This window comes from Temnothorax nylanderi, unplaced genomic scaffold (assembly GCF_030848795.1).
Source record: "Temnothorax nylanderi isolate EJ_2023f unplaced genomic scaffold, tnyl_v1.0 TNYL_tig0669_pilon, whole genome shotgun sequence".
Taxonomy (NCBI): Eukaryota; Metazoa; Arthropoda; class Insecta; order Hymenoptera; family Formicidae; genus Temnothorax; species Temnothorax nylanderi.
The window spans coordinates 64,603-86,136 of NW_027249731.1; positions in this window are offsets into that span (position 1 = coordinate 64,603).

Below are 21,534 nucleotides of genomic sequence, written 5' to 3' on the forward strand. Positions count from 1 at the left end.
GAACTCGACGAGAGGAGCAACTTTGGTCCTCTTGGCCAACTTCGTATCTCTTACCGTTTGGCCTGGAAAACCTGTTCATTAGTAAAAGTTGAAACTTTGAGACTCAGTATCTATATTTTTTATACCGGAAGAGGTACTGAAATTTATACCACGCATAAAGCACACCTAAATTAACGTATATTCACAGTTTCAAGAAAATCTAGAGAAAATCGATTTTCTCTAGTATAAGGACCGGAGAACTACCTTAAGGACTGCGTGTTGCCCTATATGGCCGTTGATTTTGACCTGTAGTCGTAAAATTGCGTTATGCCCATATGGCAGGTTATTCTGACTATTAAATATAAGGTGGAGAGTTGCCCATATGGCAGTTCATGGGGGTCACTAGATATAAGGACGCGTGCCATATGCAGCAATTAGATTTAAGACTGCGTTTGGCCAATAAGGCAAGTTTTATTAATATATAGAGTTAATGAGTGCCGATTCAAGGTTATGATTATTTCGTTGAGCTCTTGCAATTGAATAAAGATATTTATTTTGAACGCACGCGAATCGGTGCGGATTGTGCAAATCGAATAAGAGCCACGCCAATCTCCAGGAATAAAATACACGAGAAAAAATGATTAGATATAATCACATATGATTATATAAAATCGACATTAGATATAAAAAATGGCCCAATATAATTGTATATAATTGTATATAACCACATGTAGGATCGTACGGAAAGAAACACGAGGTTTACAAGGAAATAGTGAAAAGAACTTTATTATTAACGAAGCGCACAAACGTCTTGCTCGTATAGCTTCTATCGGGCGACTGCCCTCATTCTACTCTCAGCCAAGCGAGGGCGCCGCTGCGTCGCTCGCGATCCCACACTCGGCCATTCTGAAATCAGCATCGTCCTCGATGCTCAGGATGTCTACGTCATCGTCACAGTCACTGTCATTCCCTCCTGGGACGTCAATGTCTGGATCCCAGGCCTGGTTAGGCCATGGCTTTAGATTGTCTGCTGAAGTACTCGTACGTCTCGGACCCTCGTGTTCTCCAAGCTTCTCTACGATGTATCGGTCACTCCGTAACACCGTGACTATTTTGTAGGGACCCAAGAACTTCGGGTGCACCTTTAGACCAGGACCTAGTTGCGTTCGTCGAATGGCTACGACATCTCCAACTCGGTACTTGGTAGCAGATTTCCGTTTTTTATTAAAAGTCTCTCGATTCTCCTTCTGAATCTTCAGGATATTCTCCTTCGCCTCGCTGCGGATCGCTGACCTCTCTTGTTGAAAAGTCTCGATGGCCGTCTTCTGTAGAATCTCACGTAGGTGTAGATCCTCTTTTAACTGCATATCTTTTCCTATTAACAACTCAAATGGTGAGGTACCAATACTTCGGTTAAATGAAGAGTTGATAAACTGTTGCACCTTGTCTACGTGCTTATACCACTCTTCTGGCTTCGTCGACGTCAATTTACTAAGTATCGCAATGATGGATTGATTCAATCTTTCGACCTGGCCGTTCGCGCGTGGAACTCCCGTCGTAATCAGGTTATGTTCTATATTCTCTTCTTCGCAATACTGCTTGAAAGCATGCGATGTGAACGCCGTTCCTCGATCTGAAATTATCCTCCTAGGATTTCCAAAAATTATAGCTTGCTTACGTAATCGGGTGATTACTTCATCTGTCGTCGTGGATCTAGTAGGATATAACCAAACAAATTTCGTGAACGCGTCTACTACAACAAATATGTGAGCGTAGCTCTTCTTCGTGGATGGGATTGGACCTAGATGATCAATGTGGTAGGTATCAAGCGGTCTATCTTCTTTGGGTAATGGCCGTAACAGACCTTCAGCTTTTCCTCGTTTCTTCTCTGCCAACAGACAACGTATGCAGTTGCCAATAACTTGCTGTACCTTGGATCGCATCTGAGGAAACCAATATTCACGCTGTAGCAGATGTTCAGTATTTCGCCATCCAAAATGGCCTTGTTCGTGTGCCTGCAAGATGACTTCCTTCTGCATGACTTTAGGCACGACTAACAAAAGTTCTCCACCATCTTGTTTGTATAATACTTCGTTGGACATTACAAAGTCCTTGTCACCGTCCGTCTTCATCGACTTGATCTTCTCTCGTAATTCCGGGTCGTCCGTTTGAGCTTGTTTAATTTGAGCCACCAATGCACTTTGCATTCTGTGTATGGTGAGACACTCCACCGGATTCCGACTCAATGCATCTACATGACGCATGGCTGTGCCTGCTCGATGCTTTACTTCATAATCGAATTCTTTAAGTTGTAGTGCCCAGCGGGCTATCCTCAGACACATATCTTTCTTCGACATCGTCTGCACGAACGCTCGGCAATCCGTTATAATCCGGAAGGGAATATTTAGCAAATATACGCGAAATTTGCGTAAAGCTCTGATCACCGCTAGAACTTCCAATTCGTAGCTGCTATACTTCTCTTCAGCTCCAACAGTCTTCCAGCTGGCGTAGTACACCGGGTGAAGCTGATTATCTTCGGCATCTCTCTGCAATAGAATAGCTCCTAGACCGTGTTTAGAAGCATCGGTGTGTAGTTCCGTCTCGGCACCAATCTTGTATAATTTCAACACCGGGTCGTTCGTCAAAGCCGTCTTCAGTTGTTCGAAAGCTTGTTCCTGCTCGGCAGCAAACGTAAACTTTACTCCTTTTCTTAACAGCTGCGACAGGGGTCGTGCTATCAAAGCATATTGAGGTATGAATTTCCGGAAGTACCCCGTTAATCCTAAGAAACTCTGTACTTTATCGCGTCTCGTGGGTTTCTCGAATCGCATCACCGCCTCTATCTTCTTCTCGGATGGCCTTACTGTTCCCGCCTCCACTATATGTCCCAAATACTCCACACGTCGTACCAATAATTCGTACTGCCCGTCTGGCGTCACAAAAGCTGTATAACGGATACTATCCTCGTCTAGTGGTACATGAAAGAAACCATCTTTCAAGTCTAACACACAATATACCTCGTCGTCCGCCAGTTCGTCTAGTTGATCTTCGATGAGTGGAAAAGGTTGCCTTACCCTTACTATCTTACGGTTTACTCCTCGATAGTCGACACATAACCTCCATGTTCCGTCTTTCTTTTTCACCAGGACTATTGGACTGGCGTATTCCGAGCTGCTCGGTCGTATAATCCCCTTCTCGATCCACTCGTCAATGATCTTGCGTACAGCATTCCGTTGTTCCGCCGACAATCTACGAGGATTCTGATGTACCGGTATTTCGTCCTTGAGTATCAGACGCATCTTCACGCCGCTGTCCTTTATCTTCCTCGGTTGATAGTCCTCTACTAATTTTCGTACACGCTCTCGAATATTCGGATCTTCCACGTGATCAAGCGTAACTTGAGCTTTTGCTTCTTTTTCTTCGTTATCTTGTACGCCAATACATAATACTTCCGCCCAGTTAGCATCTTCGGTCGTCGTCTTCGATTCGTCGTCATTAAGCTTTCTTATGACAGCTTGTCGTTTTCTTATACGGATCTCAGCTAAATCCGATAACTCACCGCCTATGATTAAATCATGTCCGGTATAATCGTCTGGCACTACATCGATATCCAGATTGAACAATATTTCATCGATGGACACGTCTGCCGTAAATCTTCCTAATGTACTCCGGTTAAATGCGCCTACGCCATTGAACTTCGTAATCTCGTGCCTGATTGGAGGGGCACCGAGATGCACGTAAACACTGGATCGAATGAGATGCAGATCACTTCCAGGGTCGATTACGGCTGTAACATCCTTCCCTAGAATATTCACTTTCTTATACGTCTTCTTGTCACTGTGAGATCGGAGCGCATCCACTCTTACTGGAGTAGTATCTTTACTCGCTGAGTCTGCTCCTTTTGGGCACTTTGCAGCAATATGCCCGAATTCACCGCATGAATAACATTTAGACCCTTTCGCTTTATTAGGACACTCCTTACCTAAATGCTTCGTGTCGCCACAGTTGAAACATCGTTTGCTAGCAATGGCTGTCGTGGTCTGACCCGCATTACTTGCCGGCTTCTTCTTACTTTGCACTTGCGAATGTTGTCGCGCCTTACTCCGATTACTTCTCTGTATTTCGTATTGCGCAAATCTCTGACGTAACTCCTTAATCGTCGTCGCACCGTATAATATAGATTTGTTTACCTCTTCGTCTTTAACACCGTCGATAATGTACTGTATCTTAGCCTCGAGTTCCATCTCCGTGTGACTGGCAAGCTCCAGTACGCGATAGACATACTCTTGATATGTCTCGTCCGACTTCTTCGACACTGCACTCAGTTCTTTATGCACTTGCCGACTGTTCATTGTCTTACCGAATTCTTTAATCAACGCTTTCTTGAGCGCACCGTATGATTGTACTCGACACTCGAAATTTACGAAAAGTTTAGCCGAACCGCGTAATAGTCTCTTCGCGTAAATAATCTTCTGCACGTCGGTCCACCGGCACAAATCAGCAGTCTCTTCAAATGACGTAAACCATCTTCCTACGTTCTGTGTGCCGTCGCCACTGAAAGGTGTCAGCGCGTCTTCAACGTCTTTGTATGTCAACACGAGCTGTCCCGTTCTCACGCCGAGAGGGTTAGGTTCGCGTTCCTCGTAATACATACGGTTGTAACGAGAGGGCGGTGTCGCGTCTCGTCGCGCGGTCGATGTCACGTCTCGTCGCGCGGTCGATAATGATCCTCGATCATGGCGCCCACCGCTATGACCGACCGCGGGGGGTTCCCCCTCGTCCTCGTCACAATGCAACACCGTGTCCTCGCCATCTTCTTCGTCACTAACGTCTTCGTCTTCGTCGCTATCGTCTTCCTGTGTAGCCGCCCGCAATCTTTCACGCAGCGTCGCCTTTAGCCCCGACACGGGCAATTTTAATTGACGTAATCGCTCTACGAGCTGATTCTTCGTCATGTCGTCAATATTAACTGCGCTGTCCGCCACCAGCACATCGTCGTTTCCCGGATTGTCATCCGTCGCCTTATGCTTTTCGCGCAAGCCCACTCTGCTATTCGTCGATGATAGAGCAAGCTGTTCCGTCTTCTTCGTCGTATCGTCTGTCGCCATATCGTTCTTTGCCGCGTTTCCCGCCGAGGAGGCCATCTTGCCACGTCCCGCTGTACGCGATTTCGTCTTCGTCGACGCACAACAGCTTCGTCGTCGGATCGCCTTATCCAACGTCCTCACTACGGTTACCGCACTCGCAAAAAACCTCCTTTAGAACGCCGTAAATTGTCTCGTATCCGCCGGAACGAATCGCCTCTTCGACGCGTACGGACACGTTTCGCGTAGGCACTCGCCTTTGCCTCTCGCGACTTCTAGAACTTTCTCGCTTCGTCGCTCTTCCCGCGTACGTCGTCTTCACTCGCGACCTTACCGTGATCCCGATATCCGCGGTTATCCCGGACGAGCCCCCAATTGTAGGATCGTACGGAAAGAAACACGAGGTTTACAAGGAAATAGTGAAAAGAACTTTATTATTAACGAAGCGCACAAACGTCTTGCTCGTATAGCTTCTATCGGGCGACTGCCCTCATTCTACTCTCAGCCAAGCGAGGGCGCCGCTGCGTCGCTCGCGATCCCACACACATATAATTATATAACCATATATGGTTATATATAATTGTATGTGATTATATGTAATTATATACAATTATATCGGGCCATTTTTTATATCTAATTATATCTAATGTCGATTTTATATGTAATCATATGTGATTATATCTAACATAATAAATATTTTATATATATTAAAAAAGAATTCTGTTAACTTCGATTAAGGAATAAAGCATTGATAAATTAAGTGTATATTTTTTCAAAAACTAGAATCAAAAGTGAAATGATTTACATATAACTTGGCGCTGCTTGGCGTGAGATACTGCCGTGTCTCTTGATACCATCCTTATACCACTGTTTGTCAAATTTTAAATACGAGAAATAAATCCTATCGGATGCCATCTATCGGATAATCCGAATTTAAGTTTATATATGGTTATATATAATCATATATAATCTACATGGTTAATGCTTAATTCTTATATATATACTTTATATATAAATTATATGAACTTATATATAATCATGTCAAAATGTATGTGAAACTTTATATATATATATATATATATATATATATATATATATTGTTACTCTGTTACTTTCAAACGATAGGTCGAAAATGGCAGACGAAAAGGGAAGGCAGCCAGTAGAAACTCGCAATAGTCAGCATTCGCGAAATACATAAGGGTGCTAGGGTGCTTTTCATTTCTTATCACTTAGTCGACACGAGCGTCATTCTGTCTTTTTTCAACATCTAGTGAACAACAAAGATAGAGTGACGCTTGTGTCGTTAACTGGAAAGCATTCATAAAAGACTTGCGCTACTCTAAAGCCTTGTATCCACGATACTAGAAGTCGCTCCGAGATCTCGAACGAAGAAAAAATTGATCAACCATTTAAAAAATTCAGCAATTGACCGATGCTTTGGTTAATTCTTTCTCCGTTTAAGATCTCGGAGTGATTTCTAGCATCGTGGCACAAGATCTTAAAGGCTTCTACACACAAATTGCCATAACCATAAACATAAAGGTTATTCTACATAGAAGTCGTAGTCGTGAGTTGTAAGAAATTGACCAATCACAGATTGAATCCTCAACTTTGAATGTGATTGGTCAATTTCTTACAACTCACGGCTACGACTTCTATGTAGAATGGCCATAAAACGTAAACGTAAGCTGAAGAACCAATCAAAATATTGCTTTAGCTTTATGTATGTATACTAATTGGTTCTTTAGCTTATGTTTACGTTTTACGTTTATGGCTATGGCTATTCATGTGCGAAAGCCCTTAAGGCCATCATACACAAAATGCATAGCTTAGTATAAGCGTAGCATAAAGCGAGAAACACAGACTTTTGCATAACGTATAATATGTAAGCATAAGAAAACTGATTGGTCTATTTCCTTATGCACATGTGTATGGACCAATCAATTTTCTTATGCTTACGCATTATGCTAGGTCTACAATGCGAGTCGTAAAGTCGTGAGTCGTAAGATTTGACCAATCACAATCAATTATTCTCCTCAAATTCGATTGTGATTGATCAAATCTTACGACTCACGACTTTACGACTCGCATTGTAAACCTAGCATAATGCGTTGTGCAGAAGTGTGTGCTCCCCGCTTAAGACCGCTAAACCAATGAGCATCCAGCATAAAATCGCCATATTGATTTACATAAGATGTTCATTGGTCCAGTGGTCTTAAGGCCATCGCACACAAAATTGCATAGGCTACATAAACATAGCATAATGCTGGGTTTACAATGCGAGTTGTGGGTCATGGGTCGTGGGTCGTAGGAAATTGACCAATCACATTCGAATTTGAAAAGAATAATCGACTGTGATTGGTCAATTTCTTGCGATTCGCGACTTGCGACTGCTTGCGACTCGCATTGTAGACCCCACATAAGACCGCTGGACCAATGAGCATTTTATGTAAATTAATATGGCGACATTATGCTGGATGTTCATTGGTTTAGCGGTCTTATGCTACGCTTATGCTAAGCTATGCATTTTGTGTGCGATGGCCTTTATGCTATGTTTATGCAGCCTATGCAATTTTGTGTGCGATAGCCCTTTCTCTGTGCCCGGGCCATAAAGCCTTGTGTCCACGAGGCTAGAACTGCGTCCGAGTTTCAGTTTAAGCCAATCAACTTGCAGCTTTTACAGAAAAGCAGCAGTTTCATTGGCTTAAACCGAAACTCGGACGCAGTTCTAGCATCGTGGACACAAAGCTTTACGGCTATTGTAGACGAGCCATAAAACCAAGGGGCGCGTTCAGTACAGTAGAACAAGCCGCTCAGTAGCAATCGAATGTGATTGGCTGTTACTTTTAGACCCAACAAATCGGCGTAGCGTGTTGATAAGGGCCGGTCTACAATGAGCGCGTTCAGCAGACCAAGCCGCTGAGTAGCAGTCGAATGTGATTGGCTCTTACTTTTAGAACCAACCAATCAACGCAGAATGTTGATAAGACAAACTCAACAGTTGTGTCTGCTGAACGCGACCAATGGGTGTCGTAAGTCGTCAGTCGTAAGAATTGACCAATCACAGTCTATTATTCTCCTTGCGGTCCTTGCGGTCATGCGGTTGAAGAATAATGAACTGTGATTGGTCAATTCTTACGACTCACGGCTTACGACATTCATTGTAGACCGGCCCTAAAACAACACTCAACAGTTGTGTCTGCTAAACGCGTCCAATAACAAACTGAAAAAAACGTCGAGAGGTTAAAAAATCTGTCATTGTAATTATGTAAGTATTAATTATTTACGGATAACACATCAAGCAGAAATCGGAACAACAAATCTGTATAACAACACGTAGTGCTAATTTTACGTAATTCTAGTATGAAATCGATTCGTTACATATTTCCTAACCTCACATAGTCACTCCATTTCAATATCTTATTATTTCTTCTAACAGTCTCGATCTGATATGTAAAATTTTCAAATATTTTTTATTTTTTAGCCAAAGAAGTATTGAATAAGCGTCTAAATTAATTCTCCTTGTTTGTAAGAAAATATATTACTGTTATTTGCAGGTATTGCTTACTGCATTTAAATATTTAAATATTAATAATCTGAAGTTAGATTAAATGATAGATTAGTGATGTATAGCAATATTTCAATAATTAATTAGCTTTTCTTACTTTCAGTGGCACAACAAATTATTTTATTACATCGACAAATATCATATTTCTGTGTCTACGCAATACACATCAGTACCATAGATAATGGAATTTACATAGTGTAAGACTCTAATTTGAAATCTAAATATATTATTTGTTTACTAAAATTAAAATAGGTATTTTTAGTAGCTGGCAATGGTATGTACTACTGCTGACTATATTTCTACTAAAATTATCTGTATATGAAATTGTAATTTATAATGTTTTCAATTTAGATTATTAAATATCAATTTTCTTCAACTTTTACAGGAACTAGGAATGAGATATCTGTGTACATCCATAGTAATCAACAAAACAGATCTTTATCTGTCAACAAATCAAGAAAAATTCCTTTTACAAACCATGAGATTCTGCTAAGCGAGAGTTTATTATTATCGTCTCCGCTTTCAGAATCTTGTGAAATGTTATGGAATCATCTGCTGTCACTAATTTAGTTGCTGCGTTCATCGAAGGATCTTCATCGCATATTTGCGATTCATCGAAGGATCGCATATTTGCATAAACCGTTTATATTCATAGTCAGGTAATATCCGTGTATATCTGTATACTTTGCAATAATGTTTAAAGTAATCTTAAAGCGGAGAGCACATTTCTGCATAATGCATAAGGGAATGAACCAATCAGAATCCTTTACTTTCATCGTGGAAATAGAAATAAGGACTCTGATTGGGTCATTTGCTTATGTTTATGCGTTATGCATTATTATGCGCTATGCAAAAGTGTGCTCCCCCGCTTTACAATTTATCCACAGAATGCAGTGTAACGTATTATCTGCATCATAATATATAAATAATGTATGTGGCGTGCCTATTATCAACGTAATCTCACGAATATATAAATTGATAAGTAACATTTGATAAAATTAAGTTTTCAATTTAGTAATATATGTATATGTACACACACGCACACGCGCGCGCGCATACACACACACACATATACACACATACTATACATATATGGGACGATCCACGTCACTTTTACCCCCCATCTGTCCAAAATTGGTATGGACGGATTTTAATGACCAAGGGCGGAAAATGTTTGTCTTGAAAAGAGCTTTCGAAAGGCGTGTGGCATATATGCGCAATTCAACATGGCGTCATAGTTATGGCTGCTTAAAGGGATAAATTCAAAATTTCAGATCCAACATGGGCAGATAAAACGGTGAAAAGTAACTAAATTCATGTGAAACTCAGTATTTGGAAAATTTTGGGGTCGCTGATTACGAATCTGAACGTAAAATTGTGAAATTCAAAATGGCGGATCCAATATTGCGGATGCAAATATGAGAAACGGACGAAAATTCCAGTAAATGATCTGAAAACTCTTATTGGAAGGTTTTTTGGATCGCTGATGACGAATTTGTAGCTAATTTGTTAAAAAACAACAGACAAACCGTGTTAATTGAAATTCTACTCTTAGCGTTACCCAGAGATGACGGCGTGGACGTGGTAGAAATTCATCTTCTTTGGAGTGCTTTATTTTCGTGAGTTCCCCTGGCCTCTCACGCTACGGGGTGCTTTATTTTCGTGAGTTCCCCTGGCCTCTCACACTTCGGGGTGCTTTATTTTCGTGAGTTCCCCTGGCCTCTCACGCTTCGGGGTGCTTTATTTTCGTGAGTTCACCTGTACTGTAGAATATTCAGTGGTTGCTCACTAGCAGAGTATTTCATGTACTGTAATCTCTTATCAGTACTCTGCTAGTGAGCAACCACTGAACATTCTACAGTACAGGTGAACTCACGAAAATAAAGCACCCCGAAGCGTGAGAGGCCAGAGAACTCACGAAAATAAAGCACCCCGAAGCGTGAGAGGCCAGAGGAACTCACGAAAATAAAGCACTCCAAAGGAGATGAATTTCTACCACGTCCACGCCGTCATCTCTGGGTAACGCTAAGAGTAGAATTTCAATTAACACGGTTTGTCTGTTGTTTTTTAACAAATTAGCTACAAATTCGTGATCAGCGACCCAAAAAACCTTCCAGTAAGAGTTTTCAGATCATTTACTGGAATTTTCGTCCGTTTCTCATATTTGCATCCGCAATATTGGATCCACCATTTTGAATTTCACAATTTTACGTTCAGATTCGTAATCATCGACCCCAAAATTTCCCAAATACTGAGTTTCACATGAATTTAGTTACTTTTCACCGTTTTATCTGCCCATGTTGGATCTGAAATTTTGAATTTATCCCTTTAAGCAGCCATAACTATGACGCCATGTTGAATTGCGCATATATGCCACACGCCTTTCGAAAGCTCTTTTCAAGACAAACATTTTCCGCCCTTGGTCATTAAAATCCGTCCATACCAATTTTGGACAGATGGGGGGTAAAAGTGACGTGGATCGTCCCATATATATATATATATATATATATATATATATATATATATATAGTATATATATATATATAGTTTTGATAACATTTGTATTAAAATTAATTTGTGTGTGCAATTCTAACATAATACTTTTAATTGAGATTGTTTAATATCAACTTTATACTTGAAGAAACTAAAAACAACATATCTTGTGCGTCGCAGTAATTTGTACGGCAAATTATTAAATGTTTTCAGGTATCAGAAGAAAATTTATTTAATGCGCGAGTTTTAAATTAAAGTTTATGGTTGTATCTTCCACTCGATTCCTGTGGAACGTCATGGAAGTGTCAACATTTATATAGCCTTTTTTAGGAAATCAATCCTTTACTCTGAAAGAATCTGTGTAGAAGGTATTTATGTTTTATTGTAGGTAGTATATACAAGTCAAAGTAAAATGTATGTTTTAATACGTCGTATTTGGAAAGTGATATGTATAATATTATGCATTATATATACATATATATATAATGCATAATATTGCTTTTCAAATATGACGTATTAAAACATACATTTCACTTTAACTTGTATATACTACCTATAATTAAACATAAATGTCGTTCTACAAAGATTCTTTCAAAGTGAAGGACTGGTTTTCTAAAAACTCTAAAGGCTATATGAATATTGACACTCCTATGGCGTTCCACAGGATTTGAGTGGAGAATGCAACAATAAACTTTCATTTAAGACTCGTGTATTATAAATAAATTCTCTTTTTACGTGAAAATCTTTGATAATTTGCCATACAAATTACTATAACGCACAATATACGTTGTTTTTAGTTTCTTCAAGTATGAAATTGATATTTAACAATCTTGATTAAAAGTATTACATTTGAATTGCACATCCAAATTAATTTTAATACAAATGTTATCAAAACTATAGAGTATATATGTATATACAGGGTGTCCCATTTTAACTTGGACAGCAAAATATCTCAAAAACTAAGCTCCACATACAAAAATGTTTCAGACAAAAGTTGTATGGTTTCAAGGGGGACATAAGATGGTACCATTGGTTTGACCTTGGATGGTCGTTTAAAGCTCACATAAACGACACCTTTAATTTCTTAAATGGAAACCCCTATTTTTCAATGCATATTCTTGTAGCTAATCTCGAGAGCTTTTCAAAACACTATAATAAAGTATTTTTTCGTTAAGAACTTTTGGAATTATGAGGCTTAAAAGTTCTAGTATTTTGACATAAATTACAAAATATCTTGTAAAACATTAAGTTTTCGGTAATGTTACCTTAATACTTTTATGCACAGAATAATGAGACGAATCAATTGGTATGAAAAAAAGACATAGTTGCTTTTAAGAAAAAGTATGCAGATGCGTGTTGCAAATTACATATTTTTTCTTAAAGGAACTGTGCCTTTTTTCATACCAATTGATTCGTCTCATTATTCTGTGCATAAAAGTATTAAGGTAACATTACCGAAAACTTAATGTTTTACAAGATATTTGGTATTTTATGTCAAAATACTAGAACTTTCAAGCCTCATAATTCCAAAAGTTCTTAATGAAAAAATACTTTATTATAGTGTTTTGAAAAGCTCTCGAGATTAGCTACAAGAATATGCATTGAAAAATAGGGGTTTTCATTTAAGAAATTAAAGGTGTCGTTTACGTGAGCTTTAAACGACCATCCAAGGTCAAACCAATGGTACCATCTTATGTCCCCCTTGAAACCATACAACTTTTGTCTGAAACATTTTTGTATGTGGAGCTTAGTTTTTGAGATATTTTGCTGTCCAAGTTAAAATGGGACACCCTGTATATATATATATATATATATATATATATATATATATATATATATATATGTATATATATGGGGCGTTCTCTGTCAAAAAGGCCACCCTCCCTGCCCACTTCAATTTTTGAGATAAAATGCTCCAAAAGGGCTTTTCGATGCCGTATGGCGTTTTTGAAAATTCAAAATGGCGGACTCAGAATCGCGATTAGAATGGAAAAAGCCATTAAAAGCACGATAATATTATGCAACAAATTTTAAATTTGGTCGATTACATGAGTGTGAATAGTCATTTTTGATGTATTTTTGCCTGCTGAACACGAATCCGTTGTCTAAATTCGGTTAGCACGTCACAATTTTGAGAAAAATGGCCTCAAAGTTGTAAAAACGGCATTTTTGATGGTTTTCGTGACGTTGTAGCACGGCAGCCAATTTTTTACCTCAATTACATTAATGCCACGCGAAAGTACCAACTTTTAGCTTTAAAATGCTTTGTGTTTTGTTTCGGTATGATTATTTGTTTCTGAGATATAGCTAGAATTAGAAACACCGGTTGCGCGCTGGACGATTCTGTTTGATGGTCAATCAGCTCCAGACCGACTGACGCATTTTTCCGTGCTTAGCATTATCCAGGATGAACGACGTGGACGTGACGGGGCTTTCATCCCTGAGGGGTGCTTGATTTATGTGAGTCCCCTTGCCTCTCACGCTTGGGGTGCTTGATTTACGTGAGTCCCCTTGCCTCTCACGCTTGGGGTGCTTGATTTACGTGAGTCCCCTTGCCTCTCCGCGCATGCGTGTGTGTGTATGCGTGTGTGTGTATGCGTGTGTGTCTGTGGGTGGGTGGGTGTTTCATGAAAAATTTTTTTATTTTAATTCTGTATCCCTTACTTTTTCCCGCATGACCATAGCGTCCCATTTGTATCATTGGAATACCTTTTGATTAATACATTGTTCTCGCCCTCAACTATAAACCCATGATTCTTAAGAATTTGCGGTACAGGCTGAGCAATGTCAAATCTCTTATTAAGTTTTCTTCTTATCTTCTCATGATCAGTTTTCTTAAAATAAAAAACCCTTATGTTTTTGAAATGTTTTTTAGCCCAATTAAAAAGAACTTGAGGTGTTAGTATTGCATCCTGTGGCTTAGCAACAAGACTTGCTTTATATGCCTCTCTTTTAAATGTAGCACCGATGCCGTCATAACCACTTTTACCGTGAGCAGTCGCACTATAATGCCACTCTGCTTGAACATTGAAATCCTCTTTATGATGAACTAAGTTAGCAATCTGAAATTTATTTTTGAAATGCTGTTTCGCTCCATCAGTCATGTATATTATTTTTTTAAGATTTTTGACATCTTTTTCGATCTCCGGTATTAATAATGTTTGTATAGTGTAAACGGCAGCAGTGTTGTGTTTCAAACTTTCTGATAAAAATACGTTACTCTTGTGTTTTAATTCCGATTTTTCTTTATAATAGTAAATAACGGGAAACACAGTGCACTGATCATTGTTGAAGTGGAATGCTTGTGAGGCATCTTGACAAACATACGAATAGTTTTCAGAAAAGTCATACATCACAATTACTTCTTCACCTTCACGAAGGTTCTTTTTTTTCTGAAATGAAAAATGTTTGTTGTTTGGCGATAAATGAATGAGGTTTCAGAATTTGTAACCTGTCGCATAGCTCGTTTATGAACTCATGAACTTCTAGTTGTTGCGTTAATAGAGTTGATCGATCGGTTCCGGTCCATGAAGAACATTGCACATGAGAAACGCATGAATCGTCCAATAGTTTAGATAGTTTTGTAGAAAGCTCAGTAGTACCTGGGCATTGGTCACATTGATCAAGGTAGCAATCAGGACTCGGTTCCTTACACATAATTTCATTCAAACAATCTTTATAATTGGAAAGTGGCTTGTCTGTATTTTCTGTTAGTTTCCGTACATCAATTGCATCAATCATTAACTTGATATTTTCGTGGATTGTGCAAACACAAACGGAGTGTGTTCCAGAAGCCCCAGCGAGTATGCAATTTTTAGGTCTAAGTTTAGCAAATGTACTAAAGCCAACATCATATTTTGGGTTGGATTCTTTAAATGAGACATGCAGTTCTTTTAAATTTAACAATAAAAGACGTTTCTGCACCATTGTCCGTTTACCGTCAATTATCAAGTAAATGGCATCCTTCATTCCAGGCATTTTCCTGCTGTTTATGTCACTATTGTAAAACTCGATTATTTTGTTAACAGTAGTTTGCGGTAAAACTTTCCCAACTCTTGTAGTAGTATCAGCTAACACGCCATGGTTAGACTTCAGTTCATTCGATTTTTTTGCTAAAAATCGTGATGCACCAAACTCTTGTGCTATCTTTCTCACACCCCAAGACGACGGAGCTATGGTGAGAATTTGCACCCTTAAAGGATCACTGTGTTTCAAGCTGGAAAATTTTTGTTTAAGACCATCAAACATTTCTTCCAATTCAATTTCTCTAGGTGATTGAAGGTTATTTTCACCATCGTGAGCAATCTTTGAATTGTCAATATCCATTGCTAATGAACTTCCATCACATTCCATGTTTGTGATAGAATCATTAGATTCATTTAAAGACATATCAGACATATCAGCATTTTCTAATTTAGTCATACCTTTTTTCCTACATCCAGAACAAATTTTAGAATTGGTCGGTATATCAGGAAATTTGTCTAATATGAACTTTGGTATCACTCGTAAATCTTTACCAACATGTCCCTTTTTACCAGGTTTCCTGAACGGATTCACACATCTATCTGTATGAAATGTAGCCGACATTTTTTTTATTTTTGATATAAGATAAGGAATAATTGGGACAATTGTAAAAGGAACAAAATTCGGTTATAAAAAAAAGACAAAAATGTGAGTTGAATATTTTTATAATTAAACATAAAATAACTTATCGATTATATTTAGGGCCCGGACGTTCGGGCACGGAGGCCGGGCACGAGCCGAGAACCGCTGCGCGCTCGTCAAACATCGAGTCCGATCCTATCCCCTCCACAGCCACTCGATGGTGGGGCGAGCCTCGCGAGACGATTTATATCGCCGAACGCTCCGAGGTTTCTGCTACATAGCTCGCCCGTTCTCTCTCTCTCTCTCTCTCTCTCTCTCTCGCCTGCTCCCTCTCTCTTTGCCTCATCTATATCTTCTCAATATCTCACGCTCTTACTTTCAACGCTTCTCTCCTTCTGCCGAACGAAATACGCTAACACATTCTCCGTTCATCGTCTTTCCCTCTCTTTCTATCTTTCTCTTTCTCTCTTGTCTGTCTCTCTTCCTTGCACCTTCTTCCGCGCTCGCGCGTACAAGATACGCGGGACGGGCACCTGTCAGCGCGATCAACAGCATCAAGAACATAGGCAGACACAGCGGTAGCATCAGCATCAGTCTGAGCGGCAGCAGCGGAGACATTTAAGCTTGGCCGCGCCAGCGCCTCGCGTAACATCTTCTAACAGGCGCGAGTACCTATTTATAATTCCATCAAGCGCAACGGGGAACGAAACTGCTGCACGATCGCGTACGGCCACCTAGGTCAACCACGAAGAAAAGAGATGATGTGAGGTCGGCGCTGACCCGAGAGCGTGGCACGGCGCGACGCAGTCGCACTTTTAAATCGCGTAATTCAAGAATGTAACGCCCGTCCCTCGGCGTTAAAACGGAACGGTCGAGACCGGACTTAAGCAATCTTGAGCGGACGATCCCGCTAAGCGGAGCGTTAACCCGTACACGCATGCAAACGAGCGCGTTAATAAAACCCGAGTGCGGTACATCCAATGTCCATGTAAAGCTAGAAAGAAAGGAATAAATTATATTCTACCTATTGCAAATACGTGTGACGATTATTAAGAGAAGAGACCGAAACCCGAAAACGCGAGATACTTACCTATCCGGCGTTCCGAAATCCTCATCGGCGATAACCAGTGAAGTGATCCAGCGAAGCGGCGGTCCAGAGAAGGTCCAACAGGGCAACGAGCTCCAGCGGTGCACAGCGGAGGCGGTCCCGACGACGGTCCTCATCCCGAGACGGAAGTCCCACGCATAGAGGTCCAGAAAGCGGCGTCGTTCGAGACAGAGGGAACCTGAAACAGAGTAAACGAGGGGAATTAGCGAAGTCAGCGAAAGGTTGGTCGATTTCTTTGAATCTTTCTCGATAGGCCGAGGTTAAAATCGAGTGGCGACCGTGATATTAAACAAATCCATAGACGTGTGGTTGAAATCACTCCTCCGTCCGGTTACATGGTGCATCAAAAAAATCGAAGGAACTGAAGTCTAACCATGGCGTGTTAGCTGATACTACTACAAGAGTTGGGAAAGTTTTACCGCAAACTACTGTTAACAAAATAATCGAGTTTTACAATAGTGACATAAACAGCAGGAAAATGCCTGGAATGAAGGATGCCATTTACTTGATAATTGACGGTAAACGGACAATGGTGCAGAAACGTCTTTTATTGTTAAATTTAAAAGAACTGCATGTCTCATTTAAAGAATCCAACCCAAAATATGATGTTGGCTTTAGTACATTTGCTAAACTTAGACCTAAAAATTGCATACTCGCTGGGGCTTCTGGAACACACTCCGTTTGTGTTTGCACAATCCACGAAAATATCAAGTTAATGATTGATGCAATTGATGTACGGAAACTAACAGAAAATACAGACAAGCCACTTTCCAATTATAAAGATTGTTTGAATGAAATTATGTGTAAGGAACCGAGTCCTGATTGCTACCTTGATCAATGTGACCAATGCCCAGGTACTACTGAGCTTTCTACAAAACTATCTAAACTATTGGACGATTCATGCGTTTCTCATGTGCAATGTTCTTCATGGACCGGAACCGATCGATCAACTCTATTAACGCAACAACTAGAAGTTCATGAGTTCATAAACGAGCTATGCGACAGGTTACAAATTCTGAAACCTCATTCATTTATCGCCAAACAACAAACGCTTTTCATTTCAGAAAAAAAAAACCTTTGTGAAGGTGAAGAAGTAATTGTGATGTATGACTTTTCTGAAAACTATTCGTATGTTTGTCAAGATGCCTCACAAGCATTCCACTTCAACAATGATCAGTGCACTGTGTTTCCCGTTATTTACTATTATAAAGAAAAATCGGAATTAAAACACAAGAGTAACGTATTTTTATCAGAAAGTTTGAAACACGACACTGCTGCCGTTTACACTATACAAACATTATTAATACCGGAGATCGAAAAAGATGTCAAAAATCTTAAAAAAATAATATACATGACTGATGGAGCGAAACAGCATTTCAAAAATAAATTTCAGATTGCTAACTTAGTTCATCATAAAGAGGATTTCAATGTTCAAGCAGAGTGGCATTATAGTGCGACTGCTCACGGTAAAAGTGGTTATGACGGCATCGGTGCTACATTTAAAAGAGAGGCATATAAAGCAAGTCTTGTTGCTAAGCCACAGGATGCAATACTAACACCTCAAGTTCTTTTTAATTGGGCTAAAAAACATTTCAAAAACATAAGGGTTTTTTATTTTAAGAAAACTGATCATGAGAGGATAAGAAGAAAACTTAATAAGAGATTTGACATTGCTCAGCCTGTACCGCAAATTCTTAAGAATCATGGGTTTATAGTTGAGGGCGAGAACAATGTATTAATCAAAAGGTATTCCAATGATACAAATGGGACGCTATGGTCATGCGGGAAAAAGTAAGGGATACAGAATTAAAATAAAAAAATTTTTCATGAAACACCCACCCACCCACAGACACACACGCATACACACACACGCATGCGCGTGAGAGGCAAGGGGACTCACGTAAATCAAGCACCCCAAGCGTGAGAGGCAAGGGGACTCACGTAAATCGAGCACCCCAAGCGTGAGAGGCAAGGGGACTCACATAAATCAAGCACCCCTCAGGGATGAAAGCCCCGTCACGTCCACGTCGTTCATCCTGGATAATGCTAAGCACGGGAAAATGCGTCAGTCAGTCTGGAGCTGATTGACCATCAAACAGAATCAGTCCAGCGCGCAACCGGTGTTTCTAATTCTAGCTATATCTCAGAAACAAATAATCATACCGAAACAAAACACAAAGCATTTTAAAGCTGAAAGTTGGTACTTTCGCGTGGCATTAATGTAATTGAGGTAAAAAATTGGCTGCCGTGCTACAACGTCACGAAAACCATCAAAAATGCCGTTTTTACAACTTTGAGGGCATTTTTCTCAAAATTGTGACGTGCTAACCGAATTTAGACAACGGATTCGTGTTCAGCAGGCAAAAATACATCAAAAATGACTTATTACACTCATGTAATCGACCAAATTTAAAATTTGTTGCATAATATTATCGTGCTTTTAATGGCTTTTTCCATTCTAATCGCGATTCTGAGTCCGCCATTTTGAATTTTCAAAAACGCCATACGGCATCGAAAAATAGACGCTTCAACGAAAATTTTAAGCCCTTTTGGAGCATTTTATCTCAAAAATTGAAGTGGGCAGGGAGGGTGGCCTTTTTGACAGAGAACGCCCCATATATATATTTATTTATTTATTTATTTATTTCTTATTAAGATTTAGTAACTAGTAAATAATCTTGATATTCAAAATCAGTGTTTTACATTGTAAATGCATCTTTTTTAATGCACCGATGCATAACGTTATATTTAAGAAGTATTTAAATATAGCAAACAACACTTACTCAAATAGTGATGTCTCTAATGAGTTTTAAAGAGAATTTAAAAGGCCAAAAATTCATAGTCTGCTTTATTCTACATACATATAAACGTATTTATAGAGATATGATACTGCAGATAAGAATTGTATATTATTAGACTTCTTAAGTAAATTATTTGTGACGCAGAAAATGCAGTATGCAACATTTTAGATATTTATATGTATTAAAATACTATTTTCTGATGCATATATGGACTGAAAAGCAACATAACCATTTAATCAATTTTTCATTATACACATTGACAGTACAGAATGCTTCTTCAATAAACACAGAAATTTAATAAATGAACGATGATGATATTGCTACATATCACATTATTCTAACAGTGGAGACAATAATGTTGAACTTTATGGAATAGTATCATCAATGCTTATTAATAAAATTTTTCTGTTTATTGAAGATACAATGTATTTGTACTGTCAACTTGCATGTTAGATTAATTAAACGTTTATATTGCTGTTCAGTCAATGTATGTACTAGAAAATAGTATTTTAACATTAAAATACTCAAAATCTTGAATACTGTATTACCTGGATGGCACAAATAATTTATTTAAAAAGTTTTAATAATATTTAATTCCTATTTGCTTACGGATTTTTAGCCTTTTATATTCCGTTTATAAATAATTATATACGTATTACTATTTTGCATATGTGTTATTTGCTGCATCCAAATATATCTTATTAATAAGGTTATGCATCAGTTATAGAAGAGATGCACTTACAGTGCAAAACGTCGATTTTTAATCTCAAAATTATTTGCTATTTATTAAGTCTTAATAAGATATATATAATAGTTTTGATAACATTTGTATTAAACAATCTGTATGTGCTATTCTAACATAATGCTTTTTTAATTAAGATTATTAAGTATCAATTTCATATTTGAAGAAGCTGAAAGCAACATATCCGTAGTAATTTGTAAAGCAAACCACCAAATGTTTACAGATATCAGAAGAGAATCCACTTATAATGCACGAGAATTTTGTAAACGAGAATTTATTACTGTATCCTTTATTAGAATCCTGTGGAACATTATGAGAGTATTAACATATATCCATGTAGCGTTTGAAAGTTTAAAAAAACCAGTCCTATACTGTGAAAGAATATTTGCAAAATGGCATTTAATATTTGTGGAATGTTATGGGAGTATCAACGTATATCCGTGTAGCCTATGGAGGTTTTAAAAAACTACTCCTTTATCCTGAAGGAATATTTGAAAGGGTAAAAGCCATAGTGGTGTAAGTCAAATTCTTTAAGATATTGACTCGTGTGCATAAATATAATCTATACAATATATAAATTGTATCTATGCATACGAGTCAATATCTTAAAAAATTAGACTTACACTTACAACACTATGGCTTTTACCTCTCCATTTGTAGATTGGCTTTTATTACTGGAAATACTATGTTACACTTTAAGAATAGTTAAAATTAATGTTTGAAGATAACAAACACAAAATATGTTAGAAAAGGAAAAATTTACAATATGGAAGTAAAGAAAGTGTTTGTATTTAAAGTAGATATATTCTAACACTTGGTATAAAAGATAAGAAAAGATAGAGATAATGAAACGATAGGAAAAATGCAGTTACAAAAAACACATATGGCAAGTATGATATATATTTTCAAAGTTACAAGAATCATTTTTAACAAAATAAAGTACTCTTTTTATTTAGTCGATAAAATAAATTTTCTTTTTTAAATGGAACACAACTAGAATATAATAATTTTCTTAATCTAAGCGATATATATATATATATATATATATATATATATTATGTACAGTGCATATATCAAAATGTACTGTATTTATTTCATACAACCAGTCCAGAAAAAATAAACTATATCATCTCTATTAACAATACAATTTGAAC